Here is a 16,226-nt window from a genome sequence, read left to right on the forward strand (position 1 = left end):
GGAAGGTTCCTATAAGGACAGCCTGCACATCAGAGTTCAGGTCTGAGCCCACTGATGCTCATACTGGTGTTGGACTACATTAGCAAGGAGGTCAAGGAGACAGATGAACAAAATTGCTTTATGCTGATGACATGACAGTAAAAGTATAATCCAAACATGAACACCAACAAATGATTAGGGGATTGAATGTGAAAGTGAATGCTCTTGGAATGAAACTGAATACAGGCAAGAAAGTTGTCATTTAAACAAATAGGGGCAATCAGAAGAAGCTGAAAATAGAGGCGGAAGGGAAAATAGTATAACAGGTTAACAGCATTAGGTATCTGAGAGGGGTGATTGAAGAGAAGGGAAGTCTGAATGAGGAGATCAAAGTTTAAATCGGGGGGCTGAAGCCAACTGGCACAAACACTCCAGAGTAATCTGTGAAAAAAGAATGCCAAAGAAGCTGAGATGTAAGTCAGACAAAAAGCAACAGTGCATCCAATACTACTGTATGGTGCAGAAACCAGAGCAGTGAAGCTAGATTAACTGAGGAATCTGTAGGTGATTAAGATGAAGTGCTTGAAATCGGTGATAAAAATGAACAATGTGAGACAGATAAAGAAATTATGACAGCAGAGCTGAAGCCAAAGTAAGTCCAATTGCTGAAAAGGTCAAAGAGAATAGATTACAGTGGCTCTGACACATGTACAGGAAAGCAGAAGGTGATTTGTGAAGAAGATTTGAGAGAGATAGGAAGAAGATGAGTAAATTAAGTTATCCAGCAAAGAGATGGATGGATTGCATGCAAGACGTCCCGCAACAATCAGGTATGACTATCTAAGAAGGTAGGAGAATGACACTGAATTAAGGGAGGCAGCAACTGTTGATGTGACACCACAACCCTGTGCTGAAAATGGGAAGAAATGGGTTGATGAGGATAATAATAAATTTGTCATTCTGCTAACAATTTAATTATACCATGACTCCCCCATTAATATTCCAAAATGTGCACGCTGATTGGCCGGCATGCACGTTGTAAACCGACTTATACTAATGGAAAAAGGTTCGGTCGCCCGGACTTTTTCCATTAGTATAAGTCTCTTTTAAAACACTGTCTCGGTAGCAAAGAAGAGTTTAAACATAGCACACAGTTTTAAAAAAAAACGAGATCACCGCTGCTTTTTAAAGCTGTCTCACTATGTTAAACTCCTTTAACATAGTGACACAGTGTGTAAAAAGCAACGGAGATCTTGCTTTTTTTTTTAAACCTGTCTCACTATGTTAAATGGGTTTAACATAGCGAGACAGTTTAAAATAAGCAACGGAGATCTCCGTTGCTTATTTTAAAGCTGTCTCGCTATGTTAAACCCATTTAACATAGCGAGACAGGTTTAAAAAAAAAAGCAACGGAGAAAGCAAGATCTCCATTGCTTTTTACTGTTTCGCTATGTTAAATGGGTTTCTGAGTTTGATTAAGTTGGCACTGGTGAATAAAAGAATGCTAATAATTCCTATCTGCGTGTATTCTGTAAGCTCCCTGCTTTCTTTAATGGCTTCAGACACTGGCTGTCCAGATTCATAGACTCTCACAAAGTTATACAATTTCACATTTTTTGTTCCTTTAGTCATATTACCTTACATTTTTCTATCTTCATGAGACATGTATTGCACCACTATACTGTTCTGCACACCTTTTCAATGTAGCAATGCTGTTGTATAGTTAGCAGGTTCTGTGACACTGAGAAGCCCCTTCTTACTCCATCTATCAAATCATTTATGAAAAGAATTCTACTGCAGTCCAGAAGTGCTGTAAAGAGGCATATTTTAGTTTCTTCCACTCTCCATGCATTTTTATATGCATAGACACAAACTGGTTTCTGAACTGAACTTTAAGACAAATAGCTTGTTGCTTATTTATCTTCATAGTAGTTTATACACTGACCATCTCATCTGTGAAACTATAGTTTAGCCCACTACTCCCAAGCCCAATGCAGAATTCATTGTTAGCTAATTTATTATTATTATTAGTATTATTATTACTAGTGCCAGGAGTATTATATTGTTCTATTCATTTAGGGTTACAAACTGAATATTTCTTATGCATGGTCAGACACAAACATGCATAATTGATATGATCTATGGATAAACATATTCTTTCTCTTGTAAATATGCATCTGTGAAGGAATTGATGTTGCTTTCTCTAATAGAAAATCACCAGTGTGCATAATTTTAATTAATTATTCCTTTTGGCAAGTCTACCAGTCAAACTAATCTTTATTTTATTTTATACTGATCGTTGCTTCAGTCCAAACAAGAAAAACAAACATAACTTAGTATTTAAGTGATAGTTTTAAAATTTCCGTTAGAAAACATTTTATAAGAAAGGTACTTAATTAAAATTACATCGTAGTTCCAAAGTTTAAGCAGTGTCATTAGATAAACAGCTAACAACAAATCTAGTCTTCAGGCTAAGTTTGAAGAATATATAATTAACAATTCTCTGTCTCTTGTTTTTTTATTAACTTGAAACATATGGTCAACACTTGCAGTGATTTCAAATTAGTATGAAGCTGTAATTCTTTGTAAATATTCCAGAGGCTAAAGATCAATTAATACATAAGAGAAATCAATATCTATAGAGAGTTCTGGAACAGGCAAGAAAACAGATTCTATTCCCTGAAGATGAAGAGATAACATTTCTGATGAACATGTTCAAAATAATAAAACTCTAGTTGTACGATGAATGTAATGCTTACCTTAAATATTATAAACAAAGGGTAGCTACATTGCCCAGCATTTTTTATAACTGCAATCGTTTCAAGATTTCAGTATCATCTACATAAAACATATTGCATTTTATACACATTCTATTTCTAGAAGTAACTATGGCAGAATTATGCACTCATGATGGTTACTTTACCATTGTTTGATGGATTTTCCACTAATGATCTCTTGTATGTCTGTCTTATTCCTTAAGTAAGTAAGGCAACCTACACTGGTACTTTACCTAGACTTCCCACAGTTTTAACCGACTGAGAAACATAAAGATTGACTGACAGCACATATCATTTATCTCAAAATCATCAAAATGATCCACAAAGAATCAGAAAATAAATAAAACAAAAGTTTTTGCAGTAGGGGGGCAAGCCTGGCCCCTATACCACCTGCTAATTATATATTCCAGTTGTGATATTGCATTACAGTGGGTAAGAGCATATTCCTTGATCCCCACTGTATCGCAATCTGTAACTTATAAAGCTATTTTTCAAACAGCTATTTTGCACTGGCTCCATCCCCCATTAAGGAAAACACTCCTCTATGAAAATATATGCACTACTGATGGTGACTCTCTTAATAGGTTTTGACAGTTCATGACATTTGCTATCTTTAATTATGTTCAAGTCTGGTAGTTAGTGCAGCAGAACAAGGCTTTTTGAAGTCAGTGGTATAGGGTTTGATTACATCTACCTCAATTTGCCTACTTTATGTATTTCAGAAGGTCATTTAACAAGATTACGCTCCTGAATTGCTCCTAAAAAGGCATTTGTGCTAGATGGGCATACCAGGTCAACTCATTAAACAAAAAGCTCTTTTAGGATGTATTGTCATATGCATTTGCCATGCTGTCTTCTACATCCTAAGTAAGTCACACTTCTAGTTTTAGTTCCTTAGTTTATAGCATGCTGCAGTTAAACATCATTTGTACCTTAGGAGAAATGCTTCATGCAACTAGGACTGATGATTTAAGACAGAATATATGAGCACCAAATTTTCTGAATCAGAAATGTTCAAACCCCTAGGAAATGAGTGGTCATTAGTAATTGGTCCAAATGGCAAGACTTTTTCTTATACAAAAAGAATCATTCTGTGGATTTGTAAGAAGAAAGGGGGTCTTTGTGTGATGCTTCTAATGAGTTTCATCACCCTAATCAGTATTTTTTTATAATCATACAGTGTATGTTGCTCCTCCTCATTTCACACAGCAGAGAAAATTGATTGTTTGAATAAATCAATTATTTACATTTTGAGCACTCTATTCATTGCACTGAAAGAGAAACACCATTTGCCATGTTTAAGCTGTGAAGCAGATTAGTTGCCTTATGAAAAAAAAAACATATTTAACCCCTTTCACTAATTCCTACTCTTTTTCATGCCACATATTTAAGGACAATAGCTCTGGTCCTGAGGTGGATTTCTTAACATCAATGTCTCAAACATATAACAATTTTGTTACGATTGAAGACATGATCATAATCATCTCTATCGTAGTGTATGAAATATTATATATTATACAATGACCCCCTATTAATATTCCAAAATGTGCATTTATCAGGATTTTAAAATTTAGAACTATGCGGGTGTGGAGTTAACAAAAGACGATTTTGAGTCGTTGTTAAAGGGATACAAGTTTGTGCCCACTGGGCCAGTTAATATAGCTGACTCACTTATTGAACTAAAGTTATTTTTGAGGGAGATTAACTTTAGTTTATATTTTAAAGACAAGGATGTGAACAGTGAGACAGGTAACAAGCAAAGTACACTTAAGAGGAATGGTGTTTTTAACCCCCCTACACCCCTTAGTGCAAGATTATGAGAAGGTGGTTACTAATGATTTATATCAACTGTATGCTCAGAAAAAGAAAGGGTGGTGTAATTTAACAAAAAAGGAGAAAAAAGTTTTGACCCAAATTAGAGAGTGTAATGACTTAAGGGTGATGAAACCTGACAAGGGAGGGGGGACTGTTATTTTTAAAACAGAAGATTATAAGAACGAAATGACCTCCCTCCTTTACAATGCTGATACCTATTCCCCTATTTCGAAAAATGACATTATGATAGCCTATCAAAGGTTGAATTTTTACTTAGAAGAGTACTTTTTGGAAAATAGGATAGATGTGGAAACCTATAAATTTTTACAACAGAAAAAGCCAGTGATACCAAATATTTTTGGTATACTCAAGGTTCACAAGAATGTTGACAAACCTCCTTTTAGGCCTATTGTGACTAGTAGGGAGAGTAAGACTCATCCCTTGGCCATTCTTGTGGACAAATGGTGTAAAGAAGTAGTGACCAAGACTCCCCCCCATCTCCTGAAAGACTCTTGGGAATTTTTAGGAAAATTAAAACAGGATTTACGGAAGGAAAGGCTTATTTTTTTCACTATTGATGTAGTGGATCTCTTTACTAGTATTCCTAAAATTGAGGGGATGCAACTTTTTTATAATTTCATGTGACAATTTTCTTCCCTTTCAGAGGACAGGATTAGGCTCTTAGTCGAGCTGATGGAACTCATTTTGGACAATACTTTTGTCCATTTTGAAGGTAAATGTTACGATCAAATCAGGGGAGTTGCGATGGGGGCAGGCTGTATCCCCACCTATGCCAACATTGCCATGCTGGGATGGGAGGATGAATTTATTCTGAATAATTCCTTTGCCAAGTACCTACATCTTTATGTGAGGTTTTTGGATTATATTTTTATTCTGTGGGATGGTACAGTAGACCTAATTAGTGAGTTTATGAAACATTTGAATGGTAGCAGTGGCTACTTTAGGTTTACACATTCTTGGGACTTTCTGAGTATTAGTTACTTGGATGTTAAGATTTCCCAATGGCAGAACAAATTCATTTCCAACCTTTATAGGAAAGAAACATTTTGTAATGCATATCTACACTACAGTAGCAGCCATCCATACCATCAGAAGAAATGATTTGTAAAGGGACAGGCCATATGGGTGGCAAGAATGACCTCTGATATTAAAGAACTGGACCAGGAGTGTGACATACTAAAGAAAATGTTTATAGAAAGGAAATATCCCCAGAAGATGGTGGATAGATTTTTGAAGAAGTAAGGAAAGGTTGGGGTACCAAGTATCCACCCCTGTTATGGATGGATGGATTTTACTAATCAAAATAGGAATAAGGGAGACAACAAATACAAAAAAGCCCTAGTATTGGATCATAATGTTTATTCCCAAGAGATTAGGGAAGTTATAAAGAAAAACTGGATATTTTTAAGGTTAATAATGAAGTTTCCCAGTTGGTTGGGCCTGAACCACTTTTTGTAAGCAAAACTGGTAGGAACTTTAAACATATCTTAGAAAATGTTAAACAGATAAAAATGTCGGTACTGGTACCACATTTTGTGGTAGTTGTGCATATTGTATGTACATTATGATAGAGAAAACAATGTTTTTGGGCAATGTTTTGCATACCAAGGTTTCCTTTGTGAAAGGGAATTGTAATACCAACAAACTGGTGTACCTAGCTGTATGTGACAGTTGCTTAGGATACTATGTTGGAAAAACAGAAAGAGCTTTGAAATCAAAAACTTATGAGCACCTTTATGAGATCAGGAAGAAAAAGGAAGTTAATGCATTATGCAGGCACTCTGTTGTGTGTAGTAATTTTGCTAACTTTATAGGTTCATAGGTTCATAGGTTTATACTAGGCTATCTGCCCTAAGGCATTTATAAGCCTAGCCCAAATTATTGTCCTTATATGAAAAATACTGTGCCCATTAGTTTGTTGTGCCTCTGTCCAGCAGTGACCCAGAGATGATTCCCGGGGTAAACCTACGATCTCCCATCCACAGGTCTAGATTTCTCTTGAACAGAGTCAGCGAGGTGCTCTGCCTCACATGGACCGGGATTTTATTCCACAGCATAGGGAGTCTCTGAGTGATAAATCTATCCCTCCAGCACGTCCTATTTATATCCGTGCTAAGGTTTAAGTCGCTTGCTCTAGTGGTTTTGGTGGATTTGGATTTTTGAGGTGGAGCATGTCCATTAATTCGGGTTGGACATGGCCTTGTATGTCAGGCACATGTCACCTCTGAGCAGGCGGTATGCGACTGAATAGAGCTGGAGTTTCTTCAATCTGGCAGCATATGACAGATTTTGAGTCTTTATCCTTTTGGTGAGGAACTTTTGGGGTCTCTCCAATTGCTGCAGATGTCGGGTGAGATACATCCCGAATGGGGCATTGTACTCGATCATTGGTCTGATAAGTGAAGAGTACAGAACAATGACCTCACTAGATCTGGATGTGAATCCTTCATGATCAGGTGGGCAATGTAGAAGGTCTTTCTAACCACTTTAGCAATGTGAGTGTCAAAAGAAAGGCCACTGTCAACCTGGGTCCCCAGGTCCCTGATAACCTCTTCTGTGCTTAGTGGATTGCCACCTATATGGTAGCTTGGGGTTACCTTGTTTTTCCCGAAGGGTATGACTATACATTTTTGGCGTTTAACTTCAGGCCATGGCTCTGGCACCAGCTATCTGTTTCAGTGACTCCCTTCTGAAGGATATCCCTCTACGATGCACTTTCCACTATCAGTTTGCAGTGATCTGCAAACTTTGTCAACAAAGTCCTCCCATGTTGGCCTGTACTTCTGAGAAGTAGATGCCAAACAATAGGGGCCAAGGACCGAGCCCTGTGGGACACCACTTGTGACCGGCTTGGAGTCTGGCACAGCCCCAGCACCTGTAACCCTGTGGGTTCTGTCCTTAAGCCAGTTTGGAACCCAGGTTGTGACATATGGGTTTACATTTAAGGTGGTAAGTTTTCTACAATACCCGAGTGGGGTATTGTGTCGAAAGCTTGCAAGGTCAAGGTAGGCTGTATGGACTGCCTTATCCTCATCAATGGCCTTGGTGACTATTTCAAGAAGTCGACCAAGTTCAAAAGGCATGATCTTCCCTTGACAAAGCCAAACTGGGTCGGGTCCAATGTCTGCAAGTCCCCTATATCTTTGTTTATGAGCTCCATTATGATCCTCTCCATAGCTTTCCAGACTAGACTTGTTAAGGTTATGGGCGGTAATTACCAGGGTCCGTCCACCTTTGTGGAGTGGGACCACAGTTGATCCTGTGGTAAGGCTGAGATTAAACAGCTGCCTTATGTGCGGGTTTAATTCCTCATTTAGCTCGTGTAGCACACAGCCGGGACACCATCCGGTCCCATTGATGCTGTGTTTTAGCTTTAGAGAGCAGCTTTCACCTGTGCATTTGAGATGTCCGGGAGGCTACACTCGGCTGGGATAGTTATCTCTCCTTTAGGGGAGAGGGTGAAGTTTGCACTGAACCTGTCTGCCAGTATGTTGGCAATGTCTGTGGGTTCAGTGATTTTTGTATCATTTTGGACTAATTCTGAGCATATCTGTGAGTTTCCACCCAGGTTCCTAACATAGCTGAAAAAGGCCTTATGATTGTCCTTTGAATCCATGGCAATTTTTCTCTCAAAATTGGCCTTAGTTGATTTTATGAGTGCTCGTATTTTTTACTAATAATGATCAGGGTGACTTCCCTTTTATGGATTTTGTTCTATCATGTAATAGCTTTCTCCTCTTATTGTAAAGTTTGTTAATGGCTGGGGTCCACCAGACTGGACGTTTGCCCTTTGTGGAAAGAGTCTTGGTTTTATTTGGGATTGCCTGATCCATGCAGTCCTGGAGGTGTTCATAGAAGGCATTTGTAAGGGCTTCCAGCTTGGGTTGTGGTTTCCTCTGACTCAGGGGCCTTGAAGGATACCACACCAGTCTTGAGTAGTGTGAAGTTTGCTTTAGAAGTTCTTCACTATGGTCTTTTTGTTTGGGGTGGGGGCGGATGTGGATTTCCAGTGAGATTAGTTTATGATCAGATCTCACCAATGAGGGATATACTTCGGTGTGGAGCATTTTGTCCCCATGTTTGTGACAATGAGATCTAGTATATTTTCTCCTCTCGTGGGAACAGTGACTAGCTGTTCCATGGCATTTGAATTTATGAACTCCAGGAACCGTTGGGCTAGAAAGTTAGGGCTTGAGTAATGTTCCCAGTCTATATTCGGGTAGTTGAAGTCACCCAATATGATGGTGTTTGGAGATACATTTATACCCTCCAGTGTCTTCAGGAAGGCTGTGTGGGGTTCCTGAGTTTGAGAGGGTGGCCTGTAGCATGCTACAATTTGTAGAGCAGTTTTGCCTATGGTTAGTTGCACCTGGATGGTTTCCGAGCTTCATGCGTTGCCACCAACCTGGAGGTGTGAGTATCCTTTATGAATATGGATACACCCCTCCTTTTGTGGAGTGGTCCGGGTTTTGGGGCGGACGCATGATATGAGGTAAAACCTAATAGTGCCGGGTGCTCTCAGGAGCCTTGAACCAGGTTTCAGTTACAGCACAGACATCGATGTTCTCCATACTGAGAAGGGCCTCAGTGCGTGCATTTTGAGATTTAGACTTCTGGCATTGAGCAGCATTACCCTCAATTTCTTCCCATTTTTGTTTTCTAGGGTGGTAGGTTTAGAATTTGAGCCTTGCCTAAAAAGGCACTATGGGGTGGCAAGAGCCTTAGCCAATATCCGGAATCCCAGGGGTGACAGGTGCAGCGTGGCTTGTCAAGCATGTCATCCCAGGCAGACAGACACTGGATCCCCTTTGAATGACACCAGACATTAAGCCAATTGTTAAAGCTGATCATCTTGTCTCTATATTGTGGCATCATTCTTGGTGAAGGAAGGATACTGCTCAGGGTTAGGGTCATACCTGCCTGGGCTACATAATCAGAGAGCTCCTCTATGTCTCTTTTCATGCAGTCCAGGAGGTCACCAGCATGGACAATGACTGTGTCATATTTGTACTTGCTGTGGAGTGACCCGAGTGCTTGTGTTATGTGGCGGATTCTAGCGCCCGATAGGCAGCTTACTGTGACCCTCTCCTTGTTCAGCCTGGTGAGTGGGACGTCAGTGTGTCTGACTATGGAGTCACCTATGACAAGTATGTTTGGTGTTGTATTTGGCCTTAAGGGCTGTGACTGCTTTTGTGGTTTATGTGTTGCTTGTGGGGTGTCTTGAGGTAGCAGTTGTTTGGGTGTCTGCTTTGGAGGCCTCTGCTGTTTAGGTAAATTTTTGCTCAGAGCCTCCGAGTATGTCTTTGTGTGTTTATGTGTTTGATTCAGTGGAGTGGTAGCATTATGTGAGGCTGGTTTTGTGGTGTGTGTAGTTGCCTTCTCCTCCTGTCTGGTCTTGCCAGTCCTGAGTTGAGAGAGCTCAGCCTCCAGTTTGGCTAAATAGCTTTGGTATACTGGAAAAAGTGGAGATTCATTCCAGAGGTGGTGATTGGCAAAGATATTTTTTTAAAAAGAGAACTTGTCTGGCAGTTGCAACTAAATGCATCATCCCCCCAGGTCTGAACGACCAAGTATCTCTCAAACCCATACTGAGTGAAAAGCAGATTTGAAAATATAAATTTTAAAGGAATTCAACCTGATTTTATGTAGTTTTTTATGTTTCCTAGTTTATTTCATTTTGAAAAATGTTTTTGCAAGCACTTGTGATTAGGATAGATACTTTGTACACCTTTAACACAGGGATTTTTTTAATTACTAGCATTTCATGATTGGTTGATGAACTACAGCTAGTTTATAAATAAGATGATGAATATGAGTGTATTTTCTGAAGAAGTCCCCATGAGAGATGAAAGCGCTTATGGGATGTGTTTTAACTAATAAAAATAATAGAATTTTATTCACGTTGAAGTCCAGTTAATTTCTACAATATTCACAGAGAACAACTGTGTATTTGTGTTGCAGCAAGCTAGTGAGCTCTGGTCAGTTGAACCTTGGGCACGCAAAAGACAACCTAATCAGCAAGTAGATGACAACCATGATTGCTGACCATACTGTTTCGGAAAATACAGCTTCTCTTGAAGACAGTGATCATTGTACCCAATTACCCAGCATTAAAATGCAATAAGCCTACAAGTGCCTTCTCATCCATAACAAGGAAAATAGTGAACCAATCTAGTCAGAGCAGACAGTCAACTGACAAACATTTATTTTGGAAACTGGAAAACAAAGCAGATTAAGGTTGTATAACATATCAAAAGCAGTAAGACAACATATAATATTTTAGAGTTTTTTAATGTTATCATATTAAACCTGGGGAGGATCAACTGGTTTACCAACTCTATCCTGTATTAATCATTCATTTTTGTTTTTCTTTTTTGTTTTTGAGGCAGCTTTGTTTGGTATGGATTTTTCAGTTATGGCAGCATGGCATCATCCTTTATTCCCACTTCCACTCACCTGTTCTTATTTTGCAAAAAGCTAGGTACCCTCTATAGATGCAGAAATGACCTAATCTCTGAAAGCAAAGTCATCGTTGCAAGAACCCACCTACTCTCCACACTGCTGAATGCCTCCCTTGTACTAACCAATCTAAACAAAACTGACCTAAATAAAATAATAATCTGCTACAACAAAATAGCAAAATGTGCCACTGGCTCAACATACAGATCCCATCACTGCCAGTTGTGATGGCTGTGCCCTGGCCAAGCAATCAAGGAGCCTCAATCCTCACCACTAACACCAGGGAGGGTGTCTCATATATGAGGAAAGGATAATACATACACACAGTAAAGTACAATTTCCCTTAAGTGCACACAGAGAGCACAGTCAGTCTGAGGCTGGTTGCTCTCTTGCTCCCCTGGTCCCGAATAAGACTCCCCACTGGCACAGCTATAGGATCCAGATCTCAGCCTAGCTGGCAAGCTAATGTCCAATGCCCTCTCTGTCCCACCAGTGCTTTGTGTCCCTGCCCAGGTAGCTGGAACACACACACACCTTGAGATAAGTATGTATGCAATTTCCCAGACACTCCTGGGAAAGGCTGACACAGATTCTCTAGCTGTGCCTCTTTACCAGTAATCACTGCTACCACCAGCTAATAATTATCAGCTACCCAAAGGCCATTGAAAGGGTTTGCAGTGGTGGGATCAACTTCACATATTAATTGCCTTGTAGTGATGTGGGCAGAGTGAATCCTGTATATTATGTACAGTGATCTCTGAAGGTGTTTTGTACTCTAAATCAGCCACACAGTGAATACTCAGAGTTCAGATCACAATTGCTTTATTTCTTTTGTTATCTTAGTTAGACAGGGTGAACAGGCAGCATGTTAGCAGAGGAGTATGGAAAGCTGACAAGGAGCCAGCTGGTGGAGATTGCCAGGCTAGGGGACTGGTGCATGGAAACCTGACTAAGGCAGACCTGATTGCACCCTTGGTTACAGCTGCATCAGAAAACAGCATCCAGAAGGACAATCGGACTGGTGGTGGAGATACAATATCCACAGAGAATGGACAGCTCAACCTTTCTGCGAAGGACAATCAGACTGGCAGCGGAGATACAATATCCTCAGGGAATGGATAGCTCAACCTTTCTGCAGTGGACTTAAAAATCCACCTGGAGCTTAAGAGACTTGAGTTGGAGGCTAGGCATTTGGAGATAGAAGCTGAAGAAAAGGAGCATCAGAGGAGGCATGATAGGGAAATGCTGACTTTGCCAGAGTCATGGAGGTAATGGGGAAGGGAGTAACTGGACCCCAAAAGCACAACAGGTCAGTAAATTTCTTCCACAATTTAAAGAGGGGGATAATTTTGATAGTTTATTCACATGTTTGAGAGGGTATGCAAACAGTATAGTGTTGACCAAAGGCTCTGGGTATGGTTCCTGACCCTCTTACTCCATGGGAAAGCTGTAACATGTATATCAAAAATGCCTGACTCTGTCTGTTTTGATTATACTGCTGTAAAAAATGTCTTTTAGAATGTTTTAAGCTAACACCTGAAATGTACAGGAAAAAGTTTTGTGAACATAGACACAAGGCAGATGAAAATATATGTGAATATGTTGTAGAACTGAACACTTATTTTCATAGCTGGGTGAGTGGATGTCAGGTCACGACTTTTGAAGGGCTGGCAGACCTTTTGGTGAGGGAACAAGCCCTTAGCACTTTGCTTGAGGACATGAGGATCTGGTAATCTGATAGACAATGTGCTACTTCAAATGAGTTGGGGAAGAAGAGAGACCTATACCTGGCAAGAAGGGCAGCCCTGCACAAGAAAGGGACCCCCAGTACTGCTCATTGGTCTAAAGGAACCCATGGTGGGCAGCACAGATTGCCCCAACAGAATCTGCCAGTAGCAGGGTAAGCCACTAGACCAGGTACACGTCCAGGAGCTAGGGTTAACTGTTTTGAATGCAACCTGTGGGGCCATGTGACATACAGGTGTCCACGGAGGCAAGGTGGGGAACTAAAGGTGAGGGATCCAGTAAGTGGGAAAGACAAAATGTCAATAGTAGGTTGTCTTAAGACAACAGGGGTACTCAACTGCCATCCTGCAGATGCCCTGAGAGGGAAGGATTTAGATGAGACAGTACCATGTACTTATGCAGTTACATGCAGTGAGGCTTGGAGACAAGCATGTGGGTCTGGTAGCTTGGGGGAGACCCAGACAGACTGCATACTTGTAGCAAGGACTGGTGAGCTGGTTTCTTCTGGAAGGGAGCTATGCTGTAGCAGTGAGACTGAATGTGAGCCACAGCTGCTTGTGGGTACTAATGTTCTCTTGGACAGGATAACTGCAAAGGTAGAGGTGAGTAGCAGTACCCAGGCTGACAGTGAGTCATTGCTGCCAGAGGGTGCCAGACTTCCTGTGGAAGGGGAGCTGGGAAGGGTTACAAGGAGAGAGTTGAGACAGGCTCAGCTCTCAGACCCTACATTGCAAGGCCTGAGGCAGGTAGCTAGGGAGACACCTGACTCTCAAGGAAAGGGGGAATCTGTATACTGGGACAAAGGGTTACTATACAGAGAGTGGACTCCTGAGGGAGGGCTAGAAGGTGAGAGAGTACAACAGTTGGTAGTGCCTAGAGCCTACAATCTGGCGCTTCTAGCCATAGCCCATGATATTCCCTTTGCAGATCATATGGGTATAAAATGTACAAAGAGGAATATTATGCAGAACTTCTATTGGCCTGGAATTTCCAGCGATGTAACAGGGTACTCCAGGACCTGCGAGCAGTGCTAAAATGTAGGCAAGGCAGGAGACAAGGTGAGAGCTACTTTGATGCCTTTGCCTGTGATTGAGGAGCCATTTCAGAGGGTAGCTATGGATATTGTGGGCCCTCTGAGTACCCCAGGTTCCACAGGGAAAAAGTATATCCTAGTGGTAATGAATTATGCTACATGATACCCTGAGGCAGTGTCTTTGTCCTCCATTGAGGCAGAGAAGGTGGCAAATGCTTTGTTAGAGATTTCCAGCAGGATGAGTTTCCCAAAAGAAATGCTGACTCACCGAGGTGCCAATTTCATGTCAGACCTGCTGGCTTGTCTGTGGAAGTCCTGTGGGGTGAAGCACATGAAGACCACCCCCTACCATCCCCAGACTAATGGTCTTGTTGAGAGGTTAAACTCTGCAATCAAGTCCATGCTATGGGCATTTGCAAATCAGTTTAAGAGGGAGTGGGACAAATGTTTGTCCCATCTGTTGTTTGCTTAAAGAGAGATTCCCCAGGAATCCACAGGTTTTTCACCCTTTGAGTTGCAGTATGGACATAGGGTGAGGGGACCTCTAGATTTAATTCGAGATGAGTGGGAAGTTGAGTGTGAGTCTCAAAAGGAGTCTTTTGTGGCATACATCCTAAACCTCAGGACAAGGCTCAGGGAACTGATGGGCTTGGCCCAGGTGAACCTGGCAGAAGCCCAACAGCAGAAAAATGTGTGGTATGACAGGAATGCTCAAGCTAGAGAGTATGCTGTGGGGCAACAGGTAATGGTTCTCATTCCTGTCAGGCATAACAAACTGCAAGCAGCTTGGAAGGGACCCTAGAAGGTGGTAAGAAAGGTAAGTGATGTTAACTACATGGTGGAACTGCTAGGCAGAAGGCAGAGGCACAAATTGTACTATGTTAACATGATGAAACCTTACCATGATAGGGAGGCCCTTGTGCTGAGCATTTGCAGTGGATTGCAGGAGGAGTCTGAGGGAGATCTGGTGACTGATCTCCTCAGTGAGGCTCGGGCTGACACCTCAGTGGAAGGGGTAGCAATGTCCCAGCAGCTATCTCCTACCCAGGTTTGAGAAATCCAAGCAGTGTTGCAGGAATTTGGGGACATGTTCACTGGGAAACTAGGGTGCACCCACCTGGTGCAGCACCAGGTGGATACAGGACCCCAAAGGCCTATTAGGCAGGCCCCTTATAGGGTGCCTAAGAGAGTCAGACAGACTCTGAGGGAGGAGGTACAGGAGATGTTGGAACTAGGGGTGATTCAAGAGTCCAACAGCACCTGGGCTTCCCCAGTGGTGTTGGTGCCAAAGAAGGATGGCAGCACCAGGTTCTGTGTAGATTACAGGAAATTTGTCACACAGTCAAATGCTTACTCCATGCCTAGGGCAGATGAGACCCTAGAGCAGCTGGGTGGGGCTAAGTATCTTTCAACCATTGATCTTACCAAGGGTTAATAGCAGGTGCCCTTGACTCCCAGTGCTAGAGAGAAGTCAGCCTTTGTGACTCCTTTTGGCTTGTATCAGTTCACAAAGATGCCCTTTGGGATGAAGAATGTCCCAGTGACTTTCCAGAGGCTGGTGGATAATATTGTAGCAGGAGCAGGAGGGTTTGCCATTCCTCACCTAGTTGATATTGCCATCTACAGCCATTCCTGGCCAGAGCACCTTCAGCATGTCAGGGAGGTGCTGGGCAGACTACAGAGGGCAGGGTTGTCCATTAAGCTGAGCAAATGTCAGGTGGGTATGACAGCGTTCTCCTACCTAGGACATAGAGTGGGGATTGGTAAGATAAGGCCAGAACCTGCCAAAGTGGAAGCCATTTAAGCATGGCCTGCACCTGTTACCAAAAAACAGGTAAGGGCATTCTTAGGGACAGCAGGGTGCTATAGAAAGTTCATCCCCAGTTATAGTACCATAGCTACTCCCCTTACAGATCTGACAAGGAAGAACAGGCCAAATAAGGCAGTGTGGACCCCAGCATGTGAGCAGGCATTCCAGAAGATTAAAGAAGATTTGGGAGGACCCCCTGTGTTAGCCAGTCCAGATTACAGCAAATAATTTGTTGTGCAAGTGGATGCTTTGAACCATGGGGTGGGGGCTGTACTTAGCCAGATTTCTTCGAAGGGGGAAGAGCACCCAGTGGTTTATCTCAGTTGTAGGCTCCAACCCAGTGAGGAATGCTATGCAGCTGTAGAAAAGGAATGTCTAGCTATAGTGCGGGCACTGCAGAAACTTCAGCCTTATCTGTATGGAAGAAAATTCACTGTTATGACAGATCACAACCCTCTAACATGGTTAAACAGAGCCAGTCAGCAAAATGCCAAGTTGCTAAGATGGAGCCCGAGGTTGCAAGCATATGATATGTCAGTACAGCACTGCAGTGGGATAAGCAATGCCAATGCAGATGGGCTCTCAA

The sequence above is a fragment of the Protopterus annectens genome, chromosome 1.part1, assembly GCF_019279795.1.
Source record: "Protopterus annectens isolate FY-2018-M chromosome 1.part1, PAN1.0, whole genome shotgun sequence".
Taxonomy (NCBI): domain Eukaryota; kingdom Metazoa; phylum Chordata; order Ceratodontiformes; family Protopteridae; genus Protopterus; species Protopterus annectens.